The following is a 21,742-nucleotide window of genomic DNA, read 5'->3' as shown; positions in this document are numbered from 1 at the left end:
TAGGAACACAGTACTGATGTCGGATTGAAAATCGGACGGACGGATCTTCCGTAAACTTCAAATTTCTAAAAAAAGGCGTATATGCGCGACCAGCACCGGAAGGAATGAAGACGTTTTTCTATATATATATATATCTATTGCATGTCAAAGTACGGGTGGCTTCATGTTTGTGCAGCACGTCTCGCGCATATGCGCGACCAGCACCGGCGCATATGCGCGAGACATTCTGTCTCGGCGCTTGGCTTTTCAACAGCCCGCGCATATGCGCGCCCCAACACCGCGCACATGCGCCAACTTCTCTGGACCTGGCCATCATCAAGACATCTCCTCGCGCATATGCGCGCCCAATCTCGCGCATATGTGCGAGGCCCTCTGTCCTCGCGATCAGCCTCTCGCGCATGTGCGCGCCTCCTCTCGCGCATGTGCGCGTAAAACACTGCCCGACCATTCTTGTACATGCATTGCTATTCCATTTTTAATTCGATGCCTTTTAAATTAGCTCTCAACTTGATCTAACTATCATCACATCAATTTATCGATAATTATTCTCAAATTACCGTAATAAAATCTCAGGCATTACACTTGGCCACTTCGGTGGTCCTGTAGACGGCTTCTTGTTCTGCTGACTCGATTGCTGGGCACGATTCCTCTTGCGCTGTATTTCCCAGTCAATATCCTTCAGAGATTGCTCGGCTCGAAAAGCTTTAGAAACAGCAGTAGTATTGTCAATAGAATCGGTCAGCATCACATCTCGACGGATCGTCGGCTTGAGACCATCCAAGAAATGTCGTAGTTTTTCCACAGCATCATTGGCAATTAAGGGCACAAAATGACAGCCCCTATAAAACTTCTGCACAAACTCCGCAACAGACAAGGACAAATTTGAGATGAGTATGATAGGTGAACTGACGTTCTTTCTCGATCAGAAAGTGAAGCAACTGGAAACTTGTATTTTCAGTCAGACAAAAAAAACAAAGTAAATGCTCAAGAAATTTGTCATGGAAACATGTTAAGCCGCATCCAGTACCATGTGTTTGTCAATTAAACCAAACCAAGATGAAAGGAGAATATCAGTTGAGATGGCACTCTACAGAGGTTTAATAGGTTCATTAATATGCCTAACTTCTAGTCGTCCTGATATTATGTTTGTTTATGTGCTAGATTTCAAGCTGATCCTAAAAATTACATTTCTTAGCTGCCAAACATATATTGAAATATCTTAAAGGCACACAAAATGTGGGCTTATTTTATGCTAAAGATTCATCTTTCAATTTAGCTGGATATTCAGATGTAGATTATGCAGGATGTAAAAGAGATCGAAAAAGTACAAGTGGATGACTTCATGTTTAGCAAGAAGCGGACATCCATCGCAACTTTCACAACTGAAGCTGAATACTTAGCTTCTGGAAGTTTTTGTGCCCAACTGCTCTGGATTCAGCAACGGGCACAACAAAAACTGAAAGACAATGGAGTTATTGCTGAAGAATCACCAATATTTTGTGATAACACCAGTTTAATTGCGATTACATACAATCCAGTTCTCCATTCTAGAACTAAGCATATTAATGTCAGACATCACTTGATCTGAGTTCATGTTCAAAAGAAAGACATCAGACAAGAATACATATCAACTGAACAACAAGCAGCGGACATCTTTACCAAGCCTCTACCCGAGACTAAGCTTTCCTACTTTAGAAATATTTTAGGACTTATTAACTTGTCTTAATGCTTAATTTAGGGGAACGTTGAATTTTATTTAGTTAACTAATAAGACAGATGTCAGTTGTTCCTGAACTGAACTGAGTCAGTTTCAAACTGATTAGTCAATTAGAACCAAATGATCTTATCAAATAAGTTAACCAACTTTAATTCAGTTAAGTTCTACAATGAGATTCATAACTGATTAAAAAATTTGTTATTTCAAAAATGATTATTTTTAGCTGAATCACTTTATTGCTTAACATCCTAAATCCAGTTTCCAAAATAAATAGAACGGTTGAAAGACCTGACTTTATGGTCAAACTACTCACGGATAGACACATGTCCGAATTTGAAAAGTCACGAAACATATTTGAGCAACCGCCTTACTTAGTTTTCATTTTACGAATCCTCAAATTTCTAACTCTCAAATCTTTAGATCAATCACTTGCAAATTCTTGCTCTTCTACATCAAATTCAATCCAAATGGCAACCCAAACTCCCGCATTCTTGTTGAACGTTGTTGCTTTTGATTTTGAATCGATTCTCTCCATCAAAGATGAATCAGTTCAAAGTGTTTTCCAGAAGATTGAATCTACTGGACTTCGTCAATTTCTGAGGTTGGCAACTCAAGAAATTTACTCTCCAGAACTCCTATCCATCTTTGAGTCCAGAAATGTCACTGACGATGGGAAGATACAGATGAAGGTCAACAATCACTCTATGGTTGTTGATGAAGAGTTCTTCAGTAATTTGTTCAATCTGCTGATTGAAGGCCTCTCAAGCTTCTCTGAAGTGGCTGCTGTAGACATAGAAGAAATGCATACCTTGTTATTAGCAAGCAAGAATATGATCAAGGTATCTGAAGCCAAGAGGGAACTGAAGCCAGAGTTTCAGCTGCTGGCAGACATTTCTGCCAAGGGAATCCTAGCCAAGGCTGGTTCTTTTGTAGCCCTAACTCATGAGAAGTTTCAAGTAATGACAGTTATCAGTCCAGGAACCATCAGTTTCCAAAAAACTGATCTCCACCACCTTGGTGGTTCCTAAGACATTCTTCATTTTAGAAGCCTCACAAAAATTGATTTCGGCTGGAAAGAAGACTAATGAGGAACCAAGTACATCTATTGTTCATGAAGATCAGCCTCAAAATCTTTCTGTTCAAGAGAAAGCCTTAAACGAAGTTGCCGAGGATGTGGACCAAGATGCTGGCCCTGGACAATTAGCAGTTGTCAATGTCAGTGGGAAAGGGAAAGAAAAAGCCCCAGCTATTGTTGAAGAATTCTCTCCTGAACCGTCAATTGCAAATTAGTAATGTAATGCTCGAGAATATTATGTCCAGTTTTCAAGATCTTGGGTCTACAGTTTCTCAAGTCAAGTCGACTCAACTGCTCCATTCCTTAAGTCTTGACACACTCAAATATCACACCATGAAAGACTTAAAGAAACTGACCAAGGAAATGGCTACTTTGTTCCCTACTGTTGAAAATGTGGAAAGAAAAGCGGTCACGACTCCAAAGCTAGTCACCTCCGAGGAAGTACTAAGCAAACATATTGACTTTGTGCACACAAGCCTATCAAAGAAAATTAATATTGTGCAAAATAAGTTAGCTGAAGTATCCGTTCAAGTCAGTTCAGCATTCCTCCTAGTTTTCAAGGTGGCGGGTGTTGACAAAAAGTGGGAAGAGCAGAAGAAGACAGAACCTATCAAGAAGCGCAGTGAACAAGACAGTTCAACTGATAAACGACCAGCTGACATGAAAGCCAAGAAATGAACAGAGTCTGGCATCAGTTACACAGTCTAAGGAGCATGAATATTTTGTAACTTTTTGTTTTGAAAAGTTTGTACGAATCTGTACTTACCTCTTTCAAAATTAATTAAAAGTTCATTCTTATTTATGTACGAATCTGTACATTTAAGAATAATTATTTTACCTACACATGAGTTCAGAAAACCTAAGTCAGTTAATTCAGACAATCAGTTTTTTCAGATAATCAGGTTCAGATAGTTTTAATTAGATAAACAGTTCAGAATTCTGAGTTTTGTCGAACACCGAAAAGAGAAAAATTGTTGGATATTATAAGTTTTAGAGTTTGACAGACCAATCAATAACAGAACTGAAGACCCGAATTGAACAGTAACTTAACTGAAAAAATGTAACTGATATCAGAACTGAAGGAGACTTATCAAATTGAAATGCACCAAGTAGAACTAAGTAAACAAACTAAAGTTCTCAAAAATATTAATAATTCTCAAACTGATGTATCATAGATTGATAAATAGAATAACTGGAGACTAGAACTGAAAATATTATCACAAAACTAATATAACTAAATTGAAGCGATATAATCTAACTGAACTGCTAGAAGAACGTTCAAACTGAAAAGAAATCACTTAGAATTGATATAGACCAGCTGAACTGATCAGTTGACCAGTTTGACTCCTGATCAGTTAGCCACGTCATTAGCTGCAATTTAAATCTCAGCAGACAAACTGACACTCCTTACCAAAGCAAAACAGACAAAGTCTAACAGTCTGATACATCGTACCACTATCAGAAAAATGATGTCTACATGGACTAAAAGATGACTCAATAGATACTATTAATTAATGCATTCAATGTGGCCGTTGTAATCGAACACTACATAAAGTTGAGGAGTTTAGTTGTGAAAGGTTAACAATCGAGTTAGTGGAAAACAACAGTTAGTAACAAACAACAAGAACAATAAATTTTTCAGTCAATTGCGATTTATTTTCAAGTTTCGATTCAGTTTGCAAAGCTCAATCTCTAGCTCACAACTCATTGATATATTTGTAGCATTCATGCTACTAATTTGAGCTATTCAGTTATCAAATGATAAGTTTTGTAAGAAAACTCAGAGTTTTAGTTTGGCAGTATTTAAGTCCAAACTGAAGTGGGTTGATCTAGCAAAACTTGCACTGTAAAATCTTTAGTAAAAATTAATAATATTCAAGCTCGAAATAATAGCAAATGCACGATGTCAAGTAATAATATAGTGTACGAGAGTACGAGTATCGTTCCTCTAGAGACTGTATTTCGCAATTGTTCTTCTCAGTTATTAAACATTTAGCAACGATAATTCGGATGATTGTTTACTACTAAGATGATTAAATAAAAGCTCAACAAAAAGATTCAAAAATTAAATGATGAAATAAATAAGCTAAAATGATTGATTAAAGAGTCAATGAGAAATGAATTTGTTGGGAATCACGGTTCACCTACCCCTTGCTGATTTACTTAATTCGTTCGACAATAATCTACGCTTTCGACGGGATTTCCTATCCAATTGAACACGCCTTCTCGAGCTATGCCAAACTAATTCAACGCAGTGAAGTAATTAAATCTCTTTAATTATTTATCAAAGGTGAATTGCATGTCGTTCTATGAAATCTCCTAGCTTTCGACCTACTGGACTATGACTATCGACGTGTATCCGACTTCATATTTCAATGTAAATTGTAAATCCACGGATTATGCTACTCGTTCCTATAACGGACTATTATCTCGAACTCACTCGCAATATGAAATCGTTATTAAAGCTACCTACACTTCAACAACGCAATGAAAGTAATAGCACAATCAAGAATAACTCAAAAGTCGAAAGATGAATTAACTAAACTCGGTTTCGGGGTAGGATCCCTTTAAATCCCAACAAATAATGAAAATTAGCTACTAGAATTCATGATCAAACTAATCAAAACAATATTTAAACAAGAAGAATTAAACTAGAAATACTATACGTGACGAAAACGCGAAGAACGTTGCCCGAAAATCTTGAAATCTTCAACTCCAAGCTTTCTCCAAGCATTTTTCTTTCCATTAAACACCTTGGATGCTGAAATTTGTGTTAATTTTTGTCCATTAGGGTTGCTTTGTGCAGCCTCCACTTGGAAACATCCCGCGGAAGGAAAGAAATCGTCTTCAAAATCTTTTCCAAATTGAGTACCATGGGCGATAAGATTCTACTGTCCGATCGCCAACTCCTCTGTAATTTTTCTCCCAATGTGAGGTACTCGCGCTCGAGCGGTAAGGTTATACCACCCAAGCGCCGAGTCCTCTGTAATTCAGTCTTCGAAAGGAACATCTCGCGCCCAAGCGGTAAGATTCTACCGCCCGGGCTCCAACTCTTATGTCCTGAAATCCATCTTCGTGCCCGAGAGATAAGATTCTACCGCTCAGGCGCCAACTTTTCTGCCCCGTTCCTCTCTTTCTCGCGTGATTTGTGTATTTCTCTCCCGATTTCAGCTCTTCCGGCCATTTCACCTGCAAATTCATCACTTACGAGTGAGACACGATCATATATATATTCTAATTCTAAAACGAAAAAAATGTATATGAAAAGCACGCTCACACAATGCAAATACATACAAAACTAATGCAATAAAATACATAAAAATGACACACATCAACCCTTTCATACTGACCTTTTGCTTGCCCTAAAGCAAAATAGGTCATAGACGACAACTAAGCCACAAAATAAAATAAAAGTACCAAACAACCAACTCGATGGCGAAACAAAAAATTGGTATCTCATACTTCTGTGGTTTTTGAAATACACCTCATTAGTCATATCACAACATCCATTAACACTCCTTTTCCAGCACCACATAGCATTTTATTTTTAATCGAAAATGTGTTTGTCTGTGTTGTGGGTTCTACTAGCTTGTGTTTCAGATAGTTTTACTCGCAAATCATGTGATCACCAAATCAACAATTCAACGCAAGTTTTCACTCTTTTGAGTTCCGTTTCTATTCGTGACCGACCAGTAAACACAGCGTAGTAGAATTTCATGGTTGCACAACGATATTTAGGGGATAATTTCAACATGTGCTCAAGTGGTCCAAAAAGATTGTGAGTACACTGATCATTTCATTATACACTCGTCAGAATTTTCAACCGACATTCTTCAATGTCGTACATCTGCATCTTTTCAGCCTAGGGATAGGATTTCATCCCTTTTTGGCCCCTCTCACCTTACATCCCCTTTTGCTTTTCACATTTTTTTTAATAAGTGCATTATTTTATCATGTGTTCTCCCTAGGCTCTAAATATAAGGCATGTTCATTTATTTGGCCTATAGACGAATTTTCAGGTTCTATGCACGATTGGGAAGAAGAAGGTTATTCCAGGTTTACTAAGGTTTTCTACTCGAGTTCATGCTACTGGTCAGTCACTCTTTTCCGCAGACATTAATTCAATTCTATTCGCACCTCATGTTTCTCCAGTTTCTTCTACAAATTATTAAACTCGACTATCATTCACACAACTACAAAAATCCACGATATGTGCATATAAAATTTCACAGTTAATGCTAAGGGGTATTAATAATGAGTGACAAGACTAAGAAACATGTAATTCTTCAATTCCAACATCATCATTGGCTACCAACGTATTTGCTTCACCATCAATTAACAACACATGCAATACACAACCCAACCGACTCCCTCATACTAAGTGTCCTCAATGTTCCAATTGCACAAAATACTGAAACACATAAACGACACACAGATGCATAACACATAAACAAATGCAATGTAAATGACATAATGAAACAACAATGATAACTAAAAAAAACATAATGCAGCAGAAAATAACAACGAAAAAAAGGGGAAACAGTTAACTCTCCTGATCAATGCTCATCCTCGTCGTGTTCCGACGGTGGTACTCCAGGTGCATCCCCCTGCTGTTTACTTTTTAAAAAAATTAATAAATAAAAAAATCAAAATATAATTTATAAACACAACTAGATAAAAAAAATAGTGGGAATGGAAAGAAATTAGTTCTCAATTTATAGTCTAGAGCTAGACTTTAAGTCCCTCTCAGCTCTGATTGTTTTGGAATCGAGCGACTCCAATATGTGGCTCTACTGTGCCACCCAAATAGTGCTTAAGTCTTTGAGCATTTACTATGAACGGCTCATTCCTCCCATCTCTCAAAATCATGGCACCCGAGGGGAACACCTTGGAAATCATGTATGGGCCAGTCCACCTTGATTTCAGTGTGCCAGGAAACAGGAGCAACTTGGAGTTGCACAGCAGCACCGATTCACCCGACGTGATGCTCTTGTCGGGTGCTAGCTTTTTGCTCTCTAAGTGCACATACTTCAGGTGTGGAGGCAGTGGTTTGAGCTCACGTGTCGGCGGTTCCTCAATGTTTGACTTCTGAGGGGTCAAGTCTCTTCGATCCCCCAAATTCTCCAATTTCATCCTTACTGGCTTCTTTCACGGATGGTTGGCATTAAAGTATGCCACTCTTTCAGATTTTTCTTCATCAAGTTCATCCTCCTTCATTTCAATGGTGAGAGTGGCTTCCAATGGATCCTTCATTGCATCCTGCTACGCACAAGTGAAACCAAAGAATCAACTATAAAACAATAATTAGTGTGCAGTGTGTGCTTAAGAGCGTTAAAAACATTAAAAGTGATTTCCTCCTATCACACTCTCAATCTCAACTTCCCTTCTTGCACATCAATCACGGCCTTGCTAGTTTCAAGGAAAGGTCTTCCTAAAATCAAAAGCATCTCCCTATCATCTTCCATGTCAAGCACCACAAAATCTGTATGAAATATAAACTTCTCACTTTCACTAATACATCCTTTATGACTCTTCGTGGATATTTGACAGATCTGTCTGCTAACTGCAAAGACATCTTCGTTAGCTTAGGCTCTCACAATCCAAGTTTCCTACATACAGACAAATTCATAAGGTTAATCTTGTACCAAGATCACACAAAACTTTATGAAAAACAACATTACTAATCATGCAAGGAATATAAAAACTCCCTTGATCCTTGAGTTTTGGTGAGATCTTGTTTTGCACCATTGCATAGCAGTTTTCACTTAATTTTATCATCATATGGTCTTTCAACTTACTTATATTTTCTAAGATTTCCTTCATAAATTTAGCATAACTAGGCATTTTCATCAAAGCATCAGCAAAAGGAATAACAATTCTAGATTGTGTAGTGGGTGCAGGTGTAGAGTTAGAAGACTTACCGAATTGCGCATCAATTTTAGCATCAATTCTAGATTGTGTAGTGGGTGCATATGTAGAGTTAGAAGACTTACCGAATTTCACATCAATTTTAGCTTTGTTCAATTCTGTCAGAAAAGACGGAGGAATAACAATTCTAGATTTTGTAGTGGGTGAAGGTATAGAGTTAGAATACTTATCCTTGGGTGTTTCGACCTATTCCTCTTGTGAGTGGCTTTTTGCGTCCTCCTCTGACTCTAAAGTTTTCCCACTCCTTAATTCAATGACATTCACTTGCTCTTTAGGATTAGTCTCGGTGTTGCTTGGCAAGGTGCTCGGATCTCTGATCGAAACTATCTTGGCCAACTGTCCTATCTGAGTTCCAAGCCTTTGAGAGATGCATCTTGATTTTGTAGTCTAGTTTCCGTTGCAAACATAAATTGAGTCATCATCTGCTCTAAATTAGATTTCCCCTCTTGAGGCTCAGATCTATACATCGGTTGCTTCCCATACTATTGGCCTCCTTGTGGGCGACCCTGATTTTTTTGACCACCCCATGAGAAATTTGAGTGCTGCCCCCATCCAGAATTAAATGTGTTGGAATAAGGGTCATTCTTAGGACGATTCTGAGTCCTCACATGGTTCATCGGTGCCTCATTTTGCACATAATTAGGATTCCTTGTCTGGCAATCATTTGTGAAGTGCTCACCTCCACAACCATCATAGAAGATCTCTTGCAGTCTCATGGCCGTACCACCAACATTCATATTATTTATTTTCCTACTCAAAGCCTCTAATTTTGCAGCAACCGCAGAAAAATCACTTACCTGGTGAAATTCTACACTCTTTCGCTGATTGTTCCTCTCAGATTGAGGATAATAACTGCTAGCAGCCATCTCCTCTAATAATTCATATCCTTATTCGACGGTTTTTCTCAACAAATTCTCACAGGCAGCAGCATCTATCATAGTACGATTGGCAGTGAGTAAGCCAAAATAAAAATTTGAACTACTAACCCAAGAGACAGTTCGTAATGTGGGCATTTCCGCAGTAAATCTTTGTAGCACTCACATGCCTCATATAAGGACTCTTGCTTGAATTGGGCGAAGTTAGTGATGTCTGCTCGCAACTTCATGGTCTTAGAGGGAGGAAAGTATTTGATGAGAAATGTTCTTGCCATGTCCTCCCAAGTAGTGATGGAACCTATGGGCAAAAAGTTTAACCAAGCTTTAGCTTTTTCACGTAAAGAGAAAGGAAACAATCTCAATCTAACAGAATCATCAGAAACTCCATTGAATTTAAAAGTATCGCAAATTTCAAGAAAGTTTGCGATGTGAGTGTTTGGGTCATCTAGCACAGTTCCCCCAAATTGGATAATATTCTGAATCATCTGAATAATCGTTGGCTTGATCTCAAACTAGTTTGCCTTGATGGTTGGTCGCACTATGCATGCTATGCTCGGACGTGCTCCATCAAGCGAAGCCTGTGCATACTCCAGCATGGGTATACGCCTTGGCTCTCGACACGTAGGTCTTCATGATTCACTTCTTCACGCTCGTTCCTGTTCATCATGTCTTTAAGCCTCCGTTGTTGTCTTCTCCTGCGGAGTGTTCTTTCAATCTCGGGATCGAATACCTCAAGTTCAGATTCAAGAGACATTTTCATGCACCAAAAGAGATATAAGCAAAGAAATTTAAGGTATCAACTCAAATAAAACAAAATAAAGAATGCTAAAGTAAATAACTATGAATAAAATTGTGAATTAACTGTCCTCGTCAATGGGGCCAAAAACTTGATCGATCAAAGCTTGCACTATAAAATTCTTATTAAAAATTAATAGTATTCAAGCTCGAAATAATCGCAAGTGCACGATGTCAAGTAATAATATAGTGTACGAAAGTACGAGTATCGTTCTTCTAAAGGCTGTATTTCGCAATTATTCTTCTCAGTTATTAAACCTTTAGCAACGATAATTTGGATGATTGTTTACTACAACAATGATTAAATAAAAGCTCAACGAAATGATTCACAAATTAAATGATGAAATAAATAAGATGAAATGATTGATTAAAAATTCAATGAGAAATGAATTTGTTGAGAATCTCGATTCACCTACCCCTCGCTGATTTACTTAATTCGTTCGACAATAATCTACGCTTTCGACACAATTTCCTATCCAATAAAACTCGCCATCTCGAGCTATGCCAAACTAATTCAACACAGTGAAGTAATTAAATATCTTTAATTATTTATCAAAGGTGAATTGCATGTTGTTCTATGAAATCCCCTAGATTTCGACCTACTGGACTATACTATCGATGTGTATCCGACTTCATATTTATATGTAAATTATAAATCCACGGATTATGCTACTCGTTCCTATAACGGGCTATTCTCTCGAACTCATTCTAAATATGAAATCGTTATTAAAGTTAGCTACGGTTCAAGAACGCAATGAAAATAATAGCACAATTAAGAATAAATCAAAAGTTGATGGATGAAATAACTAAACTTGGTTTCGGGATAGGATCACCTTAAATCCCAAAAATTAATAAAAATTAGCTACTAGAATTCATCAACAAACTAAGCAAAACAATATTTAAACAAGAAGAATTAAACTAGAAATACTAGACGTAACGAAAACGCAAAGAACATTGCTCGGAAATCGTGAAATCGTCAACTCCAAGCTTTCTCCAAGCATTTTTCTCTCCATTAAACTCCTTGGCTGCTGAAAAGTGTGTTAATTTTTGTCCCTTAGGGTTCTTTTGTGCATCCTCCACTTGGAAATATCCCGCGAAAGGCAAGAAATCATTCTCAAAATCTTTTCCAAATTGAGTACCACTCAGTGGGTAAGATTCTACCGTCCGAGCGCCAACTCCTTTGTAATTTTCTCCCAATGTGCGGTACTCGCTCTCGAGTGGTAAGATTATACCGCCCGAGCTCCAAGTCCTCTGTAATCCAGTCTTTGAAAGGCATATGTCGTGCCCGAGCGGTAAGATTCTACATCCCGGGCGCCCACTCTTCTGTCCGGAAATCCATCTTCGTTCCGGACGCCAACTTTTTCGCCCTGTTCCTCTCTTTCTCACGTGGCTTGTGTATTTCTCTCCCGATTTCAGCTCTCCAGCCATTTCACCTGCAAATTCATCACGTACGAGTGAGACACGATCATATTCCTATACTAATTCAAAAACAAACAAAATGTATATGAAAAGCACGCACACACAATTCAAATACACACGAAACTAATGCAATATAATACGTAAAAATGACACACAGCATGGGTTATTACAGATTCATTGTAATTAATCAAAGTCTTTTAGTGAATAAATATCATTGAGATAGAAGGAGTGACGTAAGAACATTTGAATTCCTTAAACATCCATAAAAATTCTCGTGTCCATTATTTTTGTTCATTCAGCTTTTACAGTACCCTATCCAAAATATTCCATCTATCATTCAGTTTAATTCTGTACTTTTATTAGTTAACTGATCGATATACACATACAAGATTTCAGGATCAGTTCATCAAAGAACTGATTCATATTCGAAATAGAGTTCAAAAATCCTAAGTGTTAATTCAATCCCCTCCCCCTTTTAAACACTTCACCCTTTTTATCGATCCTAACAAATTTTCTTTGTGATTATTTGGAAATATGTAAAAAATGGTTAGTAATAACTAGATTAGTTGATAAATATTTTAGTATTAATTTCATTAATATTATTCTTTATTTTTGTAGGAAAAATCCAAGAAGAATACAAATATTAAGTTTTGTAGGCCACTTGAGGTCACCCATGGATCGCAGACTTTGGTCCAACATTATCATATTGTTGTATGTTTATTATAAAATAATATTTATTTTTACATTTTATATGACAATAACTATTTTATTTTTTAAGGTCGATCCTGTCATGGGAGAGCTTCCGAGCGTGATCGACACCTTTGAGCAGTTGTTTCACAAAGGAGGAGAATGAAAGAATGATTGGGTTGCACAAAAATATGCAAGTATCTTTGACTATTTTGTTAAGGGAGAGTTGTTGATACTAATTGTTACGTAGTGACATATATACCAATTTTTTCCTTCTCGATGTATACATGTCTTGGTGTTTTCATGTTCACTGATGTATATATTTTCTGGATTTTGTTATTGGTGGTGAAATCTTTTGGTGTTTTTGATTTCACACCTGCAAATAGTTTTTGTATTTTATGCTCTTTTTGATTGTTTGTCATTGTCAAGCTTCTTTGATTGCGTAAGGGAGAATAATGGATTGAAACCGGTTGAAAATAGTTGCTGATTTTGGCGAATAATGTATCTTGGACGTAGAAATGTTATTGTTTTAGTTTTACAGCATATTTTATTTTCTTCCAATTTTAGTAAAAATGGTGATTATCATAAATTTAAATGAATTAAATGATACATTTTTAATTTATTTTTAATATTTATATTTTTATTTTATGGGATTTAATTATATTCCTTGATCTGACTTTTTCAGGCGAATATTTGATGTTCGGCCGAGGACGAGAGATCGGAGACGATTAAAGTGCTAAAAATAAATGTCATAATTTTATTTTAAGCCAAGAAATTAATTAATTTAAATGCTTATGAATTTTAGCATTTTGAAGAAAAATTTAAATTTTAGATGAATGAAAAAATTTTAAAGCATTTGTTAGAAAATTTCAAAAATTAGGAGATTTAAATCTTGAGCATGGTGTTTAATGTTTTATTAATTATTTGATGCTTTAATTAAATTCTTAGGTTATCATTTAATTAAGTTTACAAATTTTTTAAAAAAAAATCGAGAAAATTGTTCTAAACGCACACACACATGCGTAAATTCTAGGGTTTTGGCTCCCTAGCAGCCACCACCACTTCTCCACTCCTACATCCATACTTTGGTGAGATTTTTGAAAGTTTTTTCAAGGAAAAGTGTTTAGAAATCGTTCTCCGTTCATCCTCCACGTTCCTTTGTGCCCGTATTCATTTATTCGAGCGTTTATACACAAAGGTATGTTCTGTACGTTTAGAAATCATTCCCCGTCCATCCTAAACTTGTTATATACTATTTTTTGATGATATTTATGCATGAAAAATGTTTTCATATATGAAAGTTTTGAATCAAAACATGTATTCGCATGCTGAAATTTTTTTGCGCGAGATCCTTCAAGTTTTCAAGATTTTTTGATGCGTAGGCTTCATGTGAATCGTCCAGGATCTTGCTATTGTCTATGGGGATATATTAGGATGTGTTTAGAAGGGTCGAAATTGGTCTGTCATGCAAACAATAGGCGGAGCGCAGCAGCCGCACCGGCACACGTGGGGGTTGTTCTTCGTGCTCGGTTTAGGCTCATGGCTAGGGTTTGGACCGTGTCTTAGGGTGTTAAGGTAGGTCTGGTCTTTGTCGTTTATGGGCTGGTCTTGTAGGAAGGTTGCTGGAGACAAAAAAGGACAGCACGCTCGCGAAGCGAGCGCAAGGGCATGTCACGGCTGATTGCTCCACGGCGTCCACAAGTGACCTGAGTTGGTAAGGACCATATCAGTGGCTTGGTTAGGGTCTAAGGTCATAGTCTAGGGTTTGGTTAAGGATTGGTTAGAGCCGTGGTATATTTGGAGCCATATATAACCCAAACGTGTCAAAAAGGGACCGAATAGAGCATAGAGTCGCTTGTCTTGTTTCAGGATGGTTTGGGGCTGTTCCAGAGGTGATTCTAAGGCTATGGATAGCATGTTCGGTTGCTGTTCATGGTTGAGTCGAGTCCCAAGTCGTAGAGGTAAGTCGCAAGTCGTCTTATTTAATTCGAGAGTCGTACAAGTAAGATGCAAGTTTATGGGATGCTTTGAATTGTAAGTTTTGAGTGGTGGCAGCAGGTCCGAGGGTCGACCCAACGAGGTCCACGATGTTTCTAAGTAAATATAACGTGCAAAATTTTTTTTTCAAGGTATGTAAGTTGTTTTGTGGCAAAATTATGCATGTACGGATCTCAAAGCCAGAGAACGTGTCCGGGAACCTTTAGAACTTATCTTATGATTGATAGTGGATATCCCGTTCAAGGGTTGTGGTGATCCTTGCCGACCAAGCGCTGTGGTGTTAGTTTGATCAAACGAAGTTATGGTACCATATTTCTATAAACAGAACTCTATGCAAAATGATTATGTTTATGTTATGTCAAACACGAAGCACGTTTATGAAATTATTTATGCAGAAAAGTCATGTCATTTTTATTTATTCCTAAGTTATTTTATGTATCAATTATGTTTTAATTGCATGGTTTTCTTTTATTATGTAGTATTTGCTACTCACGATTTATGCATGCTGAGTCTTTAGATTCACTAGACTTGATTGATGCAGATGACGTTGTTGAGGAGAGTGGAGGTGATGAACAGTGAGAAAGCTCGGACTGTAGGAAGTGCATGCCCGATGGCTTTGTAATTTATGAGTTTTATGCATTTTAAACTGATTTGGTACTCTTATTTATTTTATTTAATCATGGTTAGGAAAAAATTATTTCTTTGGTTGTTTCAAATATTTTATGAATGTCGACGTGGATCATTTTTATGTCTCATCAAATAATCAGTATTTGTTTTTTTAAAGTTTCTAATTTTAGGTTTTATTATTTGGAATTTTCGAAAATGATGTTTAGGTTTTTATTGAGTTTAAAAGTTAAGAATTAGGCAGTTAAATAGATAGAAAAATTTTATTTTCCGCATATTTTAAGTATTATAGTAAGTATGGTCCTTACAATTATTATAGACTGATGCATAAATCAACTAGCATATATAGACTATAGTAACAGAAGAGTTTATGTAGCATTTCTGTTGCAAATATTAAGAAATAAGGTGGACATATATTAATGAACATAGAAGATTTTATAAAATGGGGTGACAATGTTTTACATACTAATAATTTATTTTCTTTTAAGGCTGAAATGGGTAAAGTTCAATCGACTCAGCCAGAAGATGAAGTGTGTGTCTCTATTGTCGATAATATGCATCAGTCCAAAGATGTCGATATCATGACGTAAGTCTTAGGCTCACGATCTCACTACGTCAAGGGTTTAGGTCCATTATTTAAACTATTTATAGTGGGACCTAGGGCCAGAGACATCAGGTTAAATCATAATAATGATGGTGAAAAGATTATGGCTATTNAAAAAAAAAAAAAAAAAAAAAAAAAAAAAAAAAAAAACAAATAAACAAACAAACTATAAGTGAGCAATAACAATGATTTGATGCATTGTTGCAACATGTCATTCCTGGTTTCTCTTTCCATTCTCTACCGACTAGCTCTTGGATTTGATCTCCTCCACCACTTCTCTCGCCTCCGACGACGACTATATAGTTTTGTATTTTGCAACATTATTTAATTAGTGTTTGAGTAATTATATTTTTTGGACATTATTTGACTAATTTGTTTGTCTTTCTGAAAAATATTTGACTATTGAATATTAAATTGCACATCTATTAAATTTGATTATATTTAATTATTTTATTTAACATTCATATTTAATAGACAAAAAAAGATTAATGACGCTTTTATAGTATAGGCAAATGAAGATGAATAAAAAATATAATAATTTGTAACGCTTGAAGGACGTCACCAAATGTCTAATATATTTGGCTACGAGTTTTTCACGTCCTCAAATAATTACAATAATATACAAAAATCATACTGAAAAAGACATTTCGTGACGCAAGAACATCGTCGCCAAAAGGTAGTGTGCGTCCAAAGTCGCGAAATGTGTATATCGTTGGCGATGCATTACTTACCGCGTCGCCAAAGGGCATATTGACATATTCCTACAAGCAATTTGCAGTGTAGCTCGACGATGAGCTTTTGTGTCGCCAAATATTAGCCGAAATTTTTTGCTTACATTTTGTGACGTTGGTCAGCATCGCCACATGCCACATGTAAAATTTCTTGTATTGACTAGCTTAAGATTCTATATAAGGTCATTAAATGGTGTCTTAATTTGATATTAAATGTGTTCTTTAGAATATTGATTTTTTAATTGACGAAATTGGCATATTTTTATGAATTAAAAGAAAACATATACATGTAGAATGTGTTCTTATATTCAATCAAAAGTAAGTTTGTTGATAAATTAAAGCTATAAGAAATTTATATTTTAATATTTAAGTGCGTTTTTTATTTTTCAGAAAGAGTAAAAAATAAAATAAATTTAACTTCAATTTCGTTGAATAATGAGTGTAACTTGACAAAATTTTATATTTCAAAGGTCTGAAATTTGTTTTAATTCATGATTGATGTGTTTTAAGTTTAACTTGGATGATTGTACATGTTTTATGTCCTTATTTAATGTGACTTTTTATTTATAGTTTTCTCCTTTCAAGTTTCAACATGCGAAGGCTCTATTCTGAAGTTTTTTCTGGATCTCTTGTATCGAATGCATTTAAAAAATATATCAGGTGTAATGGAACAATTTTTTCAGTGATTTATACAATCTTACTAAACCATTTTTTCTATATTTTATATGCTTGTTCTAAGTTTCTTTTTTCCATATTCCTATATACAGTTGAGGAATATAGTTTACACATCCAACTGATGAAAATCTAAATCAAATTTTAGACTCCATTATTTGCTATTGAATTTCTTATCATTCATAGCAATATACCATAAATTAGATTTTTTTTATAGCTCATGGCTTTCGAAAACATCTCAGGTTCATTTTCGGCTCGAGAATAAATAATCAGATTCAAGATACACAATATAATCACTTAAAATTATTGATCTCTTAATTCCACTAGATCTTCTTAGTGTTTCATCAAATATTTCCAATGATGTAGATTTTCTTGTTCAATTGAATGCTCGATATCTTGATGTGCATTAAGATCCGATATGCCATTATAAAAAATTTATGAAATTTATATGACTGGTCCCACAACACAATTTAGCTTGAGAGATGCTGTGAATAACAATTAATATATAAATTGTGTGGATGGATGAACATCATAATGATAAATATAATTATGAAGTTGATGGCTCCTACTAATAAAGTCATTCTAAAAAAATTTAATTTTTTTTAATTCCACGAGACCTAAGATTTATTATGGACAGCAATATATGTAGATAACATATATACATGTATGTATGTATGTATGTATGTAGATGTATGTATGTATGTATGTACACATATACATCTGTGTAGATAACATATATACATATATGTATGTATGTATGTATGTAGATATATATATGTATGTCTGTGTACATACATACATACATACATATGTATACATGTATATANGATAACATATATACATATATGTATGTATGTATGTATATATGTGTATGTATGTATATGTAGATAACATATATACATATATGTATGTATGTATGTAGATATATATATATATAGGTATGTATGTATGTATGTACACATATACATCTGTGTACATACATACATACATACATATATATACATGTATACATATACATGTATGTATGTATGTATTTAAATGTCATCTTATGAACAAACTCAATTGGAATATGCTTTAATATATACAAGTCATCATAAGAGTTTCAATTCACAAGAACTTAAGAAGTTTGAAGCTACTAAACATGATCAACACCATGATCATTTTCAGTGTATCTACCATAGTACCCATATCTAATCTCATGAAATTATTTCTCTACTTTTATCTTATATGTTTTATCGAACTTCCAATACTTTGTACTTATTATGAAACAAGTAGAAATATCGTGAGGTCCAATAACAAACTAGAGCCGGCAAGGCTTGATAAAAACGTAAATTAAACCACACAATGACACAAAACTCCCAAATGTAATACAAATAATCTGGTCATCTCCTTGGTAAATATATAACGGCTCCATAATACAAATAAATATTTAGGATTCTTGATGACACGATCCAACCTCGTCAACAAGCTCCATTCTTGATGACACGATATATCCAACCTCATCAGTGACATACCATGGTCCTGAAAGAGTGGCCACAATAGCCCCCCACCAGAAATAACCGATGTTTGGTTTTTTGTATTAAATAATTAAATAAATATAATAATAAACATAAATCATGCATAAACATATCTATAAAATGAAATATACAATGCATGCAACTTTACTCAATAACAAGTGGATAGCTAGAGCCAATAAATGGTATGATAATAATAAGAATACTTCTTGAGCAATAACATACAAAGAAGCTACATTGTCATGCTGCTAAACTGTCATGCCAAGTATGTGAGGTATTCCGTGTTGTGCTAAAACAAACACCCAGGACTCCGCTCCCGACAGACATCAAATGATACAACGGAATGACACAAACTTAATAGAACCAGATGATACAATCCTAGCTCCCACCCCGAAGGACTGCACACATTGGCAGGAATGCACAATTGTTTCTATAATCTCAGGTGTATCAATAAAAATTCTTTTAGCCGCACCATGATCCCAAGATAAATGACAAGTGCCTAGTAGTAACTGAAAACAATATAGGATAAACAAGAACGATAGGGCTCAAGATGTATATCATAAATGTCATGTCATATTCTAAATTCCATGATATATAACAAAAAAGGAAAATTAAATCCACTGAGGAATTTAGAAACAATAAATAATACAAATAAAATAATTACACATAATAAAACATAAATATTTTTAAAAGATAATTTATGTCTTACCGTCATATGTTAACGAATGGTTACATACCTATACGAACACAACAATTAATAATCAAATTTCGATGTTATCACCTTGGCCTATATTATTTAAAATATTCAAAAACTGGATAAATTCATCAAAAATCAACAGCTTGAATAGTTCAATTAATATTCTAAAATATTTCAAAGTTGTTATATTCTTACAAATTCACAACTAGCTATTTAAACTCGTCAAATTTTTCACATTAGCTTAAATAATTCAAATAGTATTTCCAAGTCTTCAAAGTTGAATTATTTAGCTCAACATCCAACTTGACGAATTTATATCGAAACTTTGTTCTAAAATTCCCAAAACAAAATTTTTTTTAGTTCAAATTTCGCAAAACTAGGATTTATAAAATTAAAAATCCAAGAATTCCTTAAAATCTCAACTTTGCTAATTTACTTGTTTACATTTTCAGCTTGTTTCAAAATTGAATTATTTAGCCCAAAATCCAAATCGGCAAATTTATATCTAAACTTTTTTCTATAATTCCCAAAATAAATATTTTTAGTTCAAATATAAAAAAACTAGGATTTATACAATTAAATATATGAGAATTCATGAAATTTACAATCTTTGCCAATTTCCATGTTTACCATTTTCAGCTTGTACATAAGCTCGATTTTAAGGCCATAATTCAATACATTAAATGGTTGTAATTCTAACTCAATTTCCCATATTTTATCAGAAGATGTCGAAGCGAAATTCAATAATTTCGACAAGCTAATTCACACAAAACAAAAACTCTGTGCAATATATTTTAGGTTCGATACTTGATAACATTAAATTCATATCTAATTCGTTTTTTACTCTAATAAAGTTGTGCCAATTGGAAATGAAATATAACTTGATTTTCTAACTTTGTATAGTTGGGACCAAATTCGAGAAATATCATTAATTTGATCCCTGAATTTAGTGTAACACTCAGAATTATTTCCACTGATGAACAAAATACAATAACTGTGTAGTTTCAGTAAAATATTTTTAATTAGCTCTCTCGATTCTTGATCAAATTAAATGATTTTGGTGTCATTTCGAAGATAAAACATAGCTATATAATTTAATTAGACCATCAACTCAAAACTACAAATCAAAACAATTTCAGAGTTCATTTAAACACATGACTACAATTCGAAAACAAACCAAAATTTCCGAACTTACCTCCGAGTCTTCAAACTCTTAAACAAAAACAACAATACGACATATATCAACCATTGAACAACAAAATTAAATTTAAAAGCATAAATTAACTCTAGGCTTTTGGGGGTACCTTGAATCAAGCTCCTAGGTACTCAAATAGAGTGGGAATCGCACTCTACAAACTCCAAGGAACAAGAAAATGGCTAAAAAGAAGCTGGAGGATGAAGTATTATGAGCTGTTTCCCGAGCCCTAGGGCAGGGATCCTGCCCAAGGCCCAAAAAATACCAAATTTTTGTGGCCCAATAATCTTATATATATTTATATATCCAAAAAAAGAAGCCCATTAGTTACTCAAAATATTTTCAGAATTCTTCTCCGTTACTTTGTGAAGAGAAACCTTTAGCGGCTTCACAATCCTTCTTCTTCTAACTCTCAATTCTAAACACAGTTCTTTTCAATTTAATTTTATGGTGAGCTTGTAACATAAACCTGTATTATGAAACCTTGAAATTTGAATAAATGATTGTCCTGCTCACAATTTAATTGTATGTTGTCACTTTTCGCTTGTGGAGCCTTTCAATGTCGATGTTTGGAGGTGTTGCGGTGGGTTTTGGGATACACTCTCGACAACATCCGATTTACTTAGTTGTATATGTGGTCTTCCTTAAACTTGAAATAGTAGGGCTTCATATGACTAGGTTTATAATAGTAATGACACACAAAATAGTGTTTCCTTCGCTTCGGCTTTTGAGCAACATCTTGCCCTTTTGATGGAGATCTCTTAGTCGTAGAAGTAATTGACAATGGTTTCGATGTACCCATGTTTTCTTTCACAAATACAGTTGGTTTTGATGATTCTCCAATTTCAAACACACTGTTTTTTGATGCATAATCTAGTTTTATTATCTTTTCACATCATCAGTATGGAATCAAGTTTGGATGTACTCGAGTTGAACTTGACAAGTTTTTCAGTTGCCTTTTTAATTTTGTCCTTGGTTTGACATAGTTCCAAATATTTTTTGCTTAAGATCACTTCGAATTTGTAAACTACAAAATTTAGCTCAGTGTTATCTTTTGAGAGAGTTGTGTTAAGCTTGTTTCTTTTGATCCAGTCAGCATTTAACTCCCCGTACATCTTTTGTATACTTTCTAGAGTGATTTCTTCATCGTCAGCTTCCAAATCTTCCTAAGCACTTAAATTTCCAGAAGTTACAGAGTTAAAGCATATTCA

At 34.9% G+C, this 21,742-nt stretch overlaps 1 long non-coding RNA gene and 1 other non-coding gene across 2 annotated transcripts; one reads left to right on the top strand and one right to left on the bottom strand.

The window, feature by feature from the left end:
* The first annotated feature begins 9,715 nt into the window (after positions 1–9,715).
* On the top strand, positions 9,716–9,821 carry LOC140956430 (small nucleolar RNA R71). Its single transcript, XR_012171469.1, has one exon. It is a non-coding gene; the product is annotated as a small nucleolar RNA R71 (small nucleolar RNA).
* An 8,582-nt stretch (positions 9,822–18,403) lies between these two features.
* Positions 18,404–20,748, bottom strand: LOC140956323 (uncharacterized). The gene is made up of 2 exons (XR_012171432.1): positions 20,641–20,748; positions 18,404–18,646 (listed from the first exon to the last, which is right to left on the bottom strand). It is a non-coding gene; the product is annotated as an uncharacterized lncRNA (long non-coding RNA).
* Between the last annotated feature and the right edge of the window lie 994 nt (positions 20,749–21,742).

Source organism: Primulina huaijiensis, chromosome 13 (assembly GCF_012295235.1).
Source record: "Primulina huaijiensis isolate GDHJ02 chromosome 13, ASM1229523v2, whole genome shotgun sequence".
Lineage (NCBI taxonomy): Eukaryota > Viridiplantae > Streptophyta > Magnoliopsida > Lamiales > Gesneriaceae > Primulina > Primulina huaijiensis.
This window is presented reverse-complemented; position numbering and strand designations above follow the sequence as displayed.